Below are 12,648 nucleotides of genomic sequence, written 5' to 3' on the forward strand. Positions count from 1 at the left end.
GGAAACACAGGGAGGATGGCATTCCTTTCTGTGGAACTGCTTAATTCGTGCCCCCTCTCCCAAGTAGGGCTGCCGGTTGATTCCAGCTACTTAACTCATCGCTCCTGGATCTCATTGGGTAAAGGAGTGCGTTGGATGGCCAGAACCCATGTCAGTTCCCAGCCTGCGAGCCTTGGCCGAGGTGGGCATGTCCCTGCATTCACAAAGGCCATCCAGACCCAACGTGCCCCGAAGTATTCCCTGGCAGGGCCAAGTCTGGTCTCAGGTTCACTTTGCTGGTGTCCCACGTGATCGCCGCCTCTCCTTTGTGCCTATGCCTTAGGCGCAGGACTTAGCACCATCCAAGCAGCCTGAGTTCAAATCCTGGCTAGAGCATTTGGCTCAGTAGCTTTGTGTAAGTGACAGAATTATACAAACCTCCCTTTTCCCTCCACAGTGTGGCGTGGTGAACTGATGACAAGGCCCCGCCTCTTCAGCCGCTCCCTGCTTCTCTGATGCTGGACTGGAGCACAGGACTTGCTTTGTCCACGGGGGCATTAACAGGCACATTGCAAGCAAAACTTTGAGAAAGCATTTCCATGTGCACTCTTGGACTTCCGCCGTCACCAAGGGAAGGACGTTCTGAGCTAGCGTTCCGGCTCTCGGAGAAGGATGAGAGACACACAGAACATAACGATGGTGCTCTAATCCTCCGAGGGAGACCAGCCTAGACCAGCTGACCACCAGCCACTCCTAGACCCCTGAGTGAGCCCAGCCAAGACCATCCGAGCTGCCTGCCTGGCCACCCAAGCACATGGACACTTAGTGCTTGTGCCGCGGAGGTTGTGTTGTTACACGGCATTTTTAAGTGATAAATGCAATGGGAATATCAAGAATAACTTATTTGGTGACTTGAATTCTGCAAGGGCGGGGGTTGCCTGGCCCTCAGTGTATTGTCTGGTATATCAGGTCCCTTTTGTCAAGTGATTGGCCGACAAGGACAAATCTGGTAGCCCCTCTGTGAACGCACTCAGCACCTGACCTTGCCCGCTTCCTCTACTCATGAGCATCTCTCTGTTCAGCTGGGATCGCTGCTTGTCCCCTCTCCCCTGGTTTTCTGTTACAGCAGAGGTGCCGTTTGTTGGACAAGTACAGAGTGAGTGAGGCAGTGAATGGGAGAGAGAGAAAGCCTGCATGTGCGTGCATGTGTGTGCATGTGTGTTGGGGAGTGGAGTAGCTGAAGTCCTAGCTTTGAACAGAACTGTAGTCTCTGCTGATCTACTGAGTAACTTGGGTCTTAACCCGCAAGGCAAGCCTGCTATCTGTGTTCCTTCAGCAGGGCTGGAGTGGGGGCAGGGAACAGTTTGGCACTGATACTGGCTTCAGAACGGACCATAGGGGAGCTACATGAAGGTCCGCCCCCATATTTTGGGCACATGCTCTCCATGCAGTAGTTTTTGGCCATTCCCATTTGGTCCTCGCTGCAAAGGAGAAATCGCCCTTTCCAGCTGAACCGTGAAAGCCCTTCCCTCAGCGGCACCCAGTGCATGCCTGGGGGTGCAGCTGAGTAGGGAGGAACATGAGTTCTTAGGGGCAGGGCTTCCCGCCAGCGGGGCAGCTTCTTTTAAAGCCCATCACGCCCTCCAGGGACCTCAGCGGACACCCAGGCAGGTTCCCCCAGGAGGAGGGGTGTGGCTGGCCCAGGGTTACACAGTTTGACCAGGTTATGTGACATACCTTCCAAGGCCCTTCCTTGGCGAGTCTGGTTGGGGTCGCATGGATCAGTGGGCGTCACTGAGATTCCTTGCTGGTAAGTTTCCTGGTCTCCACATCAGCTCCTTAAAAGAAGCGGCCCAGAGCACTTTGCAACCCCAGAGCCCCTGGGAGATGCTGCTTCCACCTGGCCGAGGAGCTGTGCAGGGAATCCCCCATTTGAGTACCGACGTGCCCGTCCTCCCACCTGCCAGCTCAGAGCAGGGCCAGGCCAGGAAGGTTACTGGGCCTTGGCTCAGGCTGGCGCTGGCTGGGCAGGAGGCGGAGGGAGCGGCGGGCAGAAGCCCTGCTTGGCCAGCCGCCTCGGGCACCTGCCATCCTCCCGTGTTTGCTCAGCGGGTCCGGAGAGGAAGCAGGATGCTTTCTCTTGGGCCCTGGGCGTTCCCGGCCTCGGGGGCCAGCTGCTGGGGCTGGCACCTTCTCTGAGGAGCTGTCTTTTGCCCTCTTTGTACTGCCCTCTCTCATCTACCTGACAAGCAGGTAATAATCTCACTAGCACTTAAGGTAACCCCGGGGGGGAAGGCAGGCGGCCTGGCTAGTGTGCACGGAACAAACGCTGGCAAGGGGCCCAGCAGCTCCACGTCAAGCACCTTCAGCCCTGGGGGTAGAGATGCCCCCTCGGTGGCACCTCCAAACATCCTGCCGCACACCCTTCCCCACCTCTTCGCCACGTCAGGAAGTGTTTGCTGGAGTTCGGGCCAGAGCCTCCAGCGACACACCATCTGCCTTTAATAGGACGTGAGGAATGAGTGAAATCCACCCTGAGTTTCAGTACAGCTCCTTCCTGTTAGAACCACATGAGAGACGGGCTATAAGGCCTCTCTTACCCCCAGGGGCTTCCTGCCTCCCTAAGACAGAGCTCTACAGTCACCTGCGTGAGAGAGCTTCGTGGTGTGCAAAGCATCATCGCATACACTAGCTCACCCGTGTGGGCCTCCCACACCCTGGGAATGAAACGGTACTAATGGCCCCATTTTACAGGCGAGTTAACTGAGGCCAAGAGAGGCGGAGTGAGTCGCCCAGTGCCTGCAGGTAGAAGAGGCATCTGAGCAGAGACCGGAAGCCAGGTCTCCCCTCTACAAATCCAGACTTCCTTCTCATTCATTCTTTGGTGCTTGCAGACATTCAGGAACACGCGGGTTTCTCTCTGGGGTTTGTGCTCAGACAAGATCAGAGTGTCGGGAAAGGAACGAACAGTTCCATGAGCTGCCTTTGGCTTTGGCTCTGGCTCTGGCTCAACCAAACATGGTATTGATCTTTGAGACAGGTGCCATTTGGCCCCATATTACACTGCAGAAGCCGGGGTCCCCAGAGGTGAAATGGCTCTTCCCGAGTTCCACAGGAAGCAGGGGCCGAAGGTGGCCTCCGGTGCCTTGGCCTTGTTCTTGCTCTCCTCAGGCCACATGACCTCCTGAGACCAGCTGTGCTAGGTTGGTGGGGGGCAGGAGCTGGCACACCTCCTGGGAGGGCCCTGGGGGCACCCAGAGCTGCCTGGTGCTCTGCTCCCCCTTCAGAGGGAAAGGCTCCGAGTGCAGCCTTCTCGCAGCCTCCTCCTCCCAGCTGTGCTCCAGTCCAGAGTCGTGGGCGTGTGGTGGGAATGGAGTGAGCTGGGGGGCCCCGGCTCCAGTGCCCTCACTCACCAACTAAGAAGTCATTTGAGGTGATGTGACGGGCCCTGACCCACGGAAGGGGCGGCAGAGCTTGGAGTGGAGTCCAGGCCCCTGACCCCAGGCCTGTGCTCTGAGGCTCCCCTCCTGCCACCTCCTGGTCCCTGACCCCAAGCTCTCCTATGGGCCTCCTGGCATGGCCCTTGCTCACAAGATGCTGTGCAGCCCCCACTGCCTGTCCTGGGTCCCATGTATGTGTGGCTGTCATCTCCAGGAAGAACACGAGACCCTCGGTGGAGGGGACAGATGTGACTGCCTTCGGAGCTGGGTGCAAGCTGGGCCTGCAAGTTGGTGGAATCTGGGTTCCAGCCCTACTTATGTGGCCCAGGGCAAGCTGTGTGTTGTCCCTCAAGTTACATGACTGTCGCTTTCCCCCACCATCCCCTTTGTGCTCTCCTGCAACAATGACACCCCCCCACCCCACCCCACCCCCCGGTCCAGCACTTAGAAGGTGCCAGGCTCCCGTCCCACATGGCGGTGATTCCCCTGGGAGCAGGCCACGTGAAGTTGGAAGAGCATTTCACTGGGGACAGGCTCCTATGTTGTAGGCTTACCCCACTGCCAACGTGCTGATGCGCTTGCTGGCCAGTGTCATTTACTGAACCCTCCAGGCACCGAGGCTCGGGGGTAGGTCACATGCCCGAGGTTGCAGTCGATGACAGAGTCTGGAGGGAAGCGTGGGCATCGGTCTGGAGGCCCCTGTGCCACGGGACAACGCTCTGCCCTGTCTTCACCCTGGAGAAGTCCTCTGTTGCTCTGGCTCACGGCTGGCCCCCCTGCCCGCAGGTGTCGGACCCGCAGTGGGTGCTAGTTCTTGGTGGCTGAGTGGAGAAACAAAGGGACGAATGTCCTGAAATGCATAGACTCCTGACTGACTCCTTTGAATTTCCGACAGACACAAGGGGCTGCCATGTGCCAGCCGGTGCCACCTGCCAAGCCACAGCCTTCCCCAGCCTCAGGTGCCTCCTTAGGCAGAGGGCCACACCTGCCGGCTGCCCAGGGTGCCCGCACCTTGCCCCGCTCCCCGCAGCCCTCCCCCTGCAGCCTCCCCTTCCCGCCCTCCATCCCGCCGCGGGCTCCCGCCAAACCAGCCCACAACGGCCTCCTTTTGTTCTCTCATCTCAGTTTCAGGCAGACCAGTCCAGCCCGGCCCCCCAGCTCACTCTGCACACCCCTTTGAAGCCTTGACAGTTGGCCAATGGAGCTGGCCGAGTGCACGGAGGCTGGGGCCGGTGCCAGGGCCTGGCAGCCACTTCCCGCCTTGCCGGCTCCCCGGACCTGGCGTTTCCAGGGCCCGTGCCCACGGGGACGGAGATGCCAGGATGTTCGCTTTGCCCTCATGGACATGCATCCAGGGCCGCCGGCTGGGCCGTTCCCACAGCCCGGAGTCCTTTCTCCTGCGTCCCCTGTGGTGCAGCCCTCTGTGTGGCACACCACCTTGGGTCCCGCAGCGGAGAATTGTAGCAGCAAGGGCCTGGCTGGGTTCTGCACTCTCTAAGGAGAGGCAGGATGGGATGGGGACGGGGACAGGAGCACAGGCCTTGACTCTGGTGTCGAGCACCTCACTCTGCCACCTCCAGCTGTGGGACTTTCCTGCTTCGTGCCTCCATTTCCTCTTCTGTGAGCTGGGAGAACGGCAGACCTGGTTCACGGCCGTCCAGTGAGGAGGAAGCAGATGCTGTGGGTTAGCACATTGTGGGCATTTGATCACCCACCGGTTGCTGGAGCTCGTGATCAGTGTGTGGGGTTGTCGCTGGAGTTGCTCGGAGCATCGGAGCGCTGGGAGGGGCAGGGGGCTGCACGTGAGCCCTGCGCAGCCTGCGGAGTTCCGGCCTTGTCCCCCGCACTACTGGGTGACAGCTGTTATGACTCCTATCAAAACTCCATGTGCAAATGAGGGGTCTTATGTTCTTATGTCATAACCTTAAAATACAGGGTCTGTGCGCAATTTAGGAAATTCAGATAAGTGAAAGGAAAAACCAAAAACCACTTGTCATCTACTGTTCAGATACGTGTCGCCAGGTGCACACACATGCAGTGAGAGACTGAACACTTGTCTCCTCTGGGTTCACAGGTGGAAGCCCTGATTTATGTGATGGTATTTGGAAGTGGGGTCTTTGGGGGGTGATTAAGGTTAGATGATGTTATGAGGGTGGGGCCCTCCTGATGAGATTAGTGACCTTATAAGGAGAAAGAGAGGCCAGAGCTCCATCTGCATGAGAGCAAAGAGGAAAGGTCATTCAAAGATACAGGGAGTGGATGGCTGTCTCCAAGCCAAAATTCATGTCCTCAGGAACTGAACTGGCTAGCACCTTGACCTTGGACACCCCGGCCTCTAGGATGGCAAGCAATAAACTCTGTTGTTTAAGCCCCTCAGTCCCAGGCAGGCTAGGACACATACACACTGAAAGGGCCAGCTTAAAAACTACTGTTTGTATTAAACAATTCGTACACACACACATGCTTGCCTACATGTACATGTATTTGAGAAGGTCAAGTTTCTGTTAAGAGCTTTTGCCATTTAGCATAAGGCGCACTTCTCTCCTGTTAAGGCATTTGTCTGCACATAAAGGCCACATGGCATGTCATAATACAAACGTGCCGTACCCACTTCCCAGAGGCGGAAGTTGCCTCAGTGAGAAGCAGAGTAAGTCCCACAAGGTTGCCCAGCTGCTTGGGGCATCGCTGACCCCCGGCGCTTCTCCAGGAAGGTCTCTGCGGTGCCCCGGGGCAGATTTCACAAGAATCTGAGTTTTATGAGAATGGGGACCGCGTCCTGCTGAGTCTCCATCGTCTCTAGGGCACCCACCACGAGGTGGGCACTCTTCACAGAGACTGAGTGAAAGCTGTGTCCATTTCCCTTTCGGTCACTTTTCTTCTTGCTCAGACCTCATCCCTGCGCCCACTGTGTCTCCCCACGGGGCCCCCTCGCTGGCTGTGTCCTCCTCAGGCCAGGCCTGCGTCCCACTGGCTCAGAGCAGGCTCCCTGCAAGTGAAAGCCGAACTGGGGAGACGGGGACTTCAAATCCATCCTGGATTCGAGGCAGCACCCTCCCCATGAGCTGTCCCAACCTCTGTCACCACAGGCAGGGCTTCAGGTCCCTGGACCCATCCGGTTGTGAGTGACCCACCTACTGCCATTGGTCCAGGAATGACTTGGATATCAGCCCCTGCCTGCCACACCTGGTGTTGGCACACCTGGGCTCTCCCAGAGCAGACCTAATGGCCGAGGTTTAGGTAACACCTGGGGCCGTTAGGAGGCCAGGCACCTCCTCTCTGCGAGTCTCCAGGGCTGCGTGTCGGGTGTCCGGTAGCTGGCAGGGGAGGGGGCCCGGGAGCCGCTGCTCCCTTGTGTCTGCTGCCAGCAGGGCCTTGGATGCCCACAGGGGCTGCCTGCCCAGCCAGGGTGATTGTGGAAGACAAAAGGTTCATAAAGCTGCACAAATGAAATGAAAACGACCCAGGAACTGCCTGGGAGCTTATCACCCTGTTTCCGGGTTGTTGGTAAGGGTGGGGAGGGCGTCAGGGAGCATTCTGGGCCTCGTGATGGCCTGCACGTTTTGTCGCCCTGGGGTCATGGACCCGGCATTATCCTCAAAGTCCTTGGGAAGTCCCTTGGCCTCTCCAAGCCACAGCTTTCTCCTGTGTAAAGTGGGTGTTATGAGAGCAAACTCTTGGAGCCCTGGTGAGCATTCGATGAGTTGAGATACTTAAAGGGCCTGCTACGTGGTACTCTAACAATAGTAACAGTAGTCACGGCAGCGGCAGCTGATGCACACTTAGGATTTATTTCGAGCCAGACACCGTTCTAATTGCTTTGCATGTATGTACTCATTTAACCTTTGGGATGACATTATGAGGTAGGTCGCACTTTCATCTCCCAGATGAGAAAACCGAAGCTCAGAGATGTTAAGTAACTTTCCCAAGGTCACACAGCTCCTAAACAGCCAGTTTGAAATGCAGACCCAGCCCCCTGGTTGTGGAGCGCATGTGTATCACCACCTTGCTGCCCACTTCTTCCCCCTGCTCTTGAGTAGTGTTTCTCTGTGGGTTTTGATGGTGATGACAGTGATTTTGATGGGGATGATGGGGATGATGGTGACGGCGATGGAGGAGCGGGGAAGGGACATGTGCCTTCATGTCGTATAGACACCTCAAGTTGCTGGACTTGCAAACTCACTTTCACGTCTGAGCCTCAGCAAGTCTGGGAGGGGCGATTTTGAGATCCGGGGACACTGAGCCGGAGGAGAGGGCCAAAGACACCGGAGCCCTGTGTCTGGAGGCGGGAGGAGCAGACGGGGAGGGGGCCGCCCTGGCCCACACGTCCAGGCCCACGGTGGCGCACACAGGGCTGCTGGAACCGCTGCCTCACTATACATCGGGCCCAGCAGAGAGCGAGAGCCAGGGCTGCGGTGGGCGGAAGGCGGCGAGGTCACCTCACCCCTGTTGTCCCCTCTTGGATGTTGGCCTGCTCCCCTGGGGCGGTTGCCCTAAGCTCTCACAACCTCAGACCCTCCTGCGAGGATGAGGATGGTGGGGTCATTGCTCCTATTCACTGAGTGCAGGTACTTGTTTATCTCATTTCCTCTGTGCAGTAACCCTGCGAGCTCCATGCTGCTATTACTATCCATACGCAGATTGTACCAAGGCTTTGTTGCCTCAGTAATGCCGAGTAACAGGCAGCACCAGGGGCTCAGTGGCTTTCAGTAATAAGCATTTACTGTTCGTGCATCTGGGATGACTGGCCAAGCGGCTCTGCGGATCCTGGCTGCACTGCCCCCTGTCTGGGGCTTGGAAGCCTTTGGCTGGTCTCGTTTATCTGGTGTGGCTGAGGTGTCTCGGCTCTGTCCTGTGCCTTTTTCATCTCTTGGGACCAGCAGACCAGCTGGGGAATACACTTCTCACGGTGAGGGCGGAGGGCACAAGCAAGACCACACCCACCGAGCAAGGCCTTTCAAGCTTTTGCCTGCCTCTCATTGCTAGCACCCCACTGGTGAAAGCAAGGGAAGTGGTTTATCCCAGGGTCAGCGTGGGAGGGGACCTGGCAGAGGGTGAGGACACACCTAGGGGGTGAAGAATCGGGACCCTATGACAGGTGGGTGATATTGTCTCAGTTGTCCCTCAGGCTCCTCTAAACATTGCTGTCATCCTTACTTAAAAATAATGACAACGTGAGAAAGCGGCAAGAGGTTCACAGGCAGCAAGCATCAGTTGAATGTAGGCACTTCACGTACAGGGGTCAGAACTATGGTTTTTGAGGCCCAAGGTTGCCCAGCCTGGCCCTGGTTCAGGCTTGCAACGTCGTCTGCCTGTTTCCCGTGCATGGGGTGTGGGGGAGGGAAGCCCCAACCTGCACCGTGTTTGGCTTAGGGGACACTTACAGCCAGTTCTTCCATGCAGGGCTTCTTGGGGGCCGGGCTGGGAGACGGAAAGAGGGTGACCTCCTCCTCCCAGGGCAGGGCAGGACCATTGGTTTCCCACGGGCTTCTTCTGGGTGGTCACCCCGAGGTCTGAAGACAGCCGAGGACTCCTTTGTGACCCCAGGAGCCTTGGGAAAAGGGGCCCCTGCAGTGTCAACGTCACGGACCAACAGGGCCCGTCAGCCATGAACTCGAGCCGCAGTGCACAGGCTGGGGCCTTGTCCGTGCGGAGAACTGTCCAGTCTCAAGGATGAACCCCGAGTCAGGGCTCTGGTTTTAAAAGTGGCCTCAAAGCCGGGAATTCCTCGTCATGTGGTTGGAGCTGTTTCTCCCCCTGCTGTGCCCCTCTTCCCCCGTGGCAGAGCCCCAAGGAGTAACAATGCCAAGTCCAGTCTTTGGCCTCCATCTCGGAGGCTGTTCCCTAAGGAGCCCGGTCTCCACTCGCTTGCCTTCGGCCCCTCTCTGCACACGTTGTGAGCTTTCCCAGGCCCGGAAGACGCGTCTGAAGGTGACTGCTGGGTGGCCAGACTTGGAAGGCTGAGCGGCCAACTGGCTGACCCACCTCCCCATCTCCGCTGAGCTGTGAGCTTAGAGGTGTATCATCTGCACCTTGGGCCTGATGAAAGCAAAATGCAGGGCCTTGAGTGAGGGAGACAGAAATAAGAGATCCTTTTTCTTCTCTTTCTCCTGCTCCTCCTCCCTCCCCTCCTCCTCGCCACATTTATTCTGTGTCAAGCATCAACCCAGCTATTTCCTTATTTACCCAGTGAACTAAAGGGTTATAAAGAGGGTGCCCTTCCCTCTGCGAGCACTGGTGTTCTCTTCCTCCTGGAAAACTCCTGTTCATCCTTCTGTACCTGGACACAGAGCCTCTTGTCCTTGAGCCTCTCCTCGCCCCAGCTTGTGTTGCTGCTCTCTGTGTGGGACCACTGCACCTCCAGGGCTGTGTGCTGGCCCAGAGAGCACTTACAAGTGCATTTCTGGTTTATCTCCTTTTGGAGGTATCCATGGTAGCTCTTTTGTTTATCTCGGTGACCGCAGTACCTACCACAGTGCCGAGCATGCGCAGAAGTCATCTCGTGTGTGCAGAGTGGATACGTGAATATGTGAATCAGCATGATCTCGGCTCAGCAGAGACCTTGGGCTTCAGATCTCTCAGCTCTGGCTTGGAAGCTGGGACGCCCGCCTGTTGTGCCCAGCACCGTCTATAGGCAAAGCCTGTGGCTCCAGACACACAATTTGACCTTCGTGCTTGGCAAATGGCTGTCCAAGTTGAAGAGTCCAGTCTTAGGGTTTGTTGGACTCCAGTTTGAGTCCTTGCTTTGTCTTGTCCCAGCTGGTGACTTTGAGTAAGTTACTGCTGCCCCTGCCTCAGTTTCCCCACCTGTAAAATAAACACAGCAATGTTTCCTTTGCCCACTTTGTTGGAGAGAATAAAGAGGATTTTGCAAAGCCCTGGCATGAGCAGTAGCTGTTATTGGGATCATCTTTTCCTGAAAAGGAATCATCCTTACTGTCTCTGGGGTGGGGGCGGGGGCAAGGAAAGCATCTGTGGCAAGGACATAGGTATTTGGAGGCTCCTGTAGTTTAGTTTACTCTCCTGCAGGAAAGAGCCTTCCTCAGACACAGTGGTAAACCCGCCAGCTGCCCCGGCTCTGCCCGGTCCCAGGGAATCGCAGGCCGGGAGCCATCTGCGGCTTGCTGGCCTGCTGCTTAGACAGCAGCGACTGTGGGAGCACACGGGGCACGCCACGCTGGGCGCTTCCATGCTCCAGCCAATCAGAGGCTGACACCTTGCGAATGCTAAGCGTTCCCAGTCCACGCCTGTCTGCTCGTGGAGCCTTCTTGGCTCCCATACCTATCGGGGGGCTCAGGGATGATGGAAGACCTTTAAGATTGTGTTCCTACCTTGGACGCCTCCCCTGCGTGCTCTTCTTTTGCATTTACAGGGCACTTGCTGTCTAGTGGGCGCCATGCTATAGGCTGGAGCTGTCACGGTGAGTGACACACAGTGCAGGACACAGACACAATGACCTGTAGGTGTGGCTTGATGTGAGTCCCCCACAACCTCGTCCCTGGAACCTGTCACCGTCAGCTTCCATCCAGAGGGACTTCACCGATATGATTAAATTAAGGGTCTTGGGATGGGGAGAATCTCCTGGATTATCCAGGTGGGCCCACTTTTATGTCACAAGGGTCTTTATAAGAGGGAGGTGGCGGAGGGAGCTTTGGTGACACAAGAGGTGAAGTGACCACAGAAGCAAGGCCTGGGGCGATGCAGCCAGGAGCTAAGGAATGCCCACGGCCTCTAGGAGCGGAAGGGGCAAGGAGCGTCCTCTCCCTTGCAGCCTCCAGAAGGAACCAGCCCTGCCGACAGCTTCCTTCTCAGACTTATGTTGAACTTCTGACCTAAGGATCTGTTAGAGAATAAGTCTGTGTTGTTTTTAGACATGAAGTTCATTATAGTTTGTTAGCACAGCAGCCGGAAACTCATACACGGTGTCTTTGCTCTGTTATGCAGTGAGCGTCAGTGACTTCCCTCTGTAGCGACAAGGAGCCCACGTGACCCAGTGGCTGGAGCAGGGGCCCTGCAGTCCCCACGTGATGGAGTTCGCTGGCTCAGTGTGCAAGAACGGCCTTGGCAGAGTCTATATTTTCATGCCGTTACCTCATTTCTCAGTTCTATCCTAAGGGGGCAATTCAGAGGAAGAAAACATAACTATTTTGTGAAAATGTCTACTAAACCATGTTTTCTAAAAATTTCGATTGTGGAAAATTCCTAACATCCAGGAAAGGACAGAGTATAGTATACCCATATGTTTCCATTACAAGTTTGAACAATTTTAAATATTTGCTTTATTTACCTAATCTTTTTTTTTCAAAATATCTTTTCTTTTTTTCAAAAAATAGTTTATTTACTTATTTTTAGAGAGAAGGGAAAGGAAGGAGAAAAAGAGGGAGAGAAACATCAGTGTGTGGTTGCCTCTCATGCACCCACTTCTGGGGACCTGGCCCACAACCCAGGCATGTGCCCTGACTGGGAATTGAACTGGCAGTCCCTTGGTTTGCAGGCCCTTTTCAACATATTTTCAAGTAAATTATAGATATCATCATGTTTCACTTCCAGCTATTTCAGTGTCACTTCCATTATGATAATAAAAGGTAATTGGGGAATGGCTAAATAAATAGGATTATCCACCTGGTACAGTGTTATAGATCCTTAAAATGGTCACTTTGAAGTTCCCATCACTAAACTCTATGCTTTTCCTTCATATGATTGAGCCATGGTTACGAACAATTGAATTGCTTGGTTATCTAGTTCATGGCCCTCTCCCCTACTTACTTGGTGGGGACAATGTCTGCTTTGCTCACTGTTTTGTCTCGACTGCCCAGCACGGCTCCTGGCTCATAGCAGGTGCAAAATAAAACTGGTTGAATACATCCCTTGTATTGATTCTCCCTCCTTGCTAGGGCTTTTCAGCCAAACACACTTCATTTACGTATTCATTTCTTCACTTTCTTTCTTTCTTTCAAATACCTGCCAGTTGGGGTTTCTGCACTTTGTCACCAGGTCGTGGACACCGTTCTGGTCCCTATCAAGCAGGTTTTAGAGGCCTCACTCTGTGGCCTCATTGAGGTGGAAAGGGGCAGCTCCCGGTAGGCTTTTCAACTGTTTGAAATAATAGCCTGAGGCCCCTAGCGAGGAGTCCCAGGGCCCAGCTGGGCTCACTGGCATATGCTTTCACTTTGCTGTCTGAAGTCAAGGGTTTGCATCCAGTGAGTGTCCTTGGAAGGCTCCTCGGCGTTCC

The 12,648-nt window shown here is 55.5% G+C and overlaps 1 long non-coding RNA gene across 1 annotated transcript in view; it reads left to right on the forward strand.

Annotated features, from left to right (window-relative positions):
* The window catches only part of LOC118501796, a 159,788-nt gene extending 152,503 nt beyond the window's left edge, over positions 1-7,285 (forward strand). The window contains exon 4 of the long non-coding RNA XR_004904452.1: positions 437-7,285. This is a non-coding gene — a long non-coding RNA (uncharacterized LOC118501796). The remainder of the gene's footprint in view (positions 1-436) is intronic.
* The last annotated feature ends 5,363 nt before the right edge of the window (positions 7,286-12,648 follow it).

Source organism: Phyllostomus discolor, chromosome 7 (genome assembly GCF_004126475.2).
Source record: "Phyllostomus discolor isolate MPI-MPIP mPhyDis1 chromosome 7, mPhyDis1.pri.v3, whole genome shotgun sequence".
NCBI lineage: Eukaryota > Metazoa > Chordata > Mammalia > Chiroptera > Phyllostomidae > Phyllostomus > Phyllostomus discolor.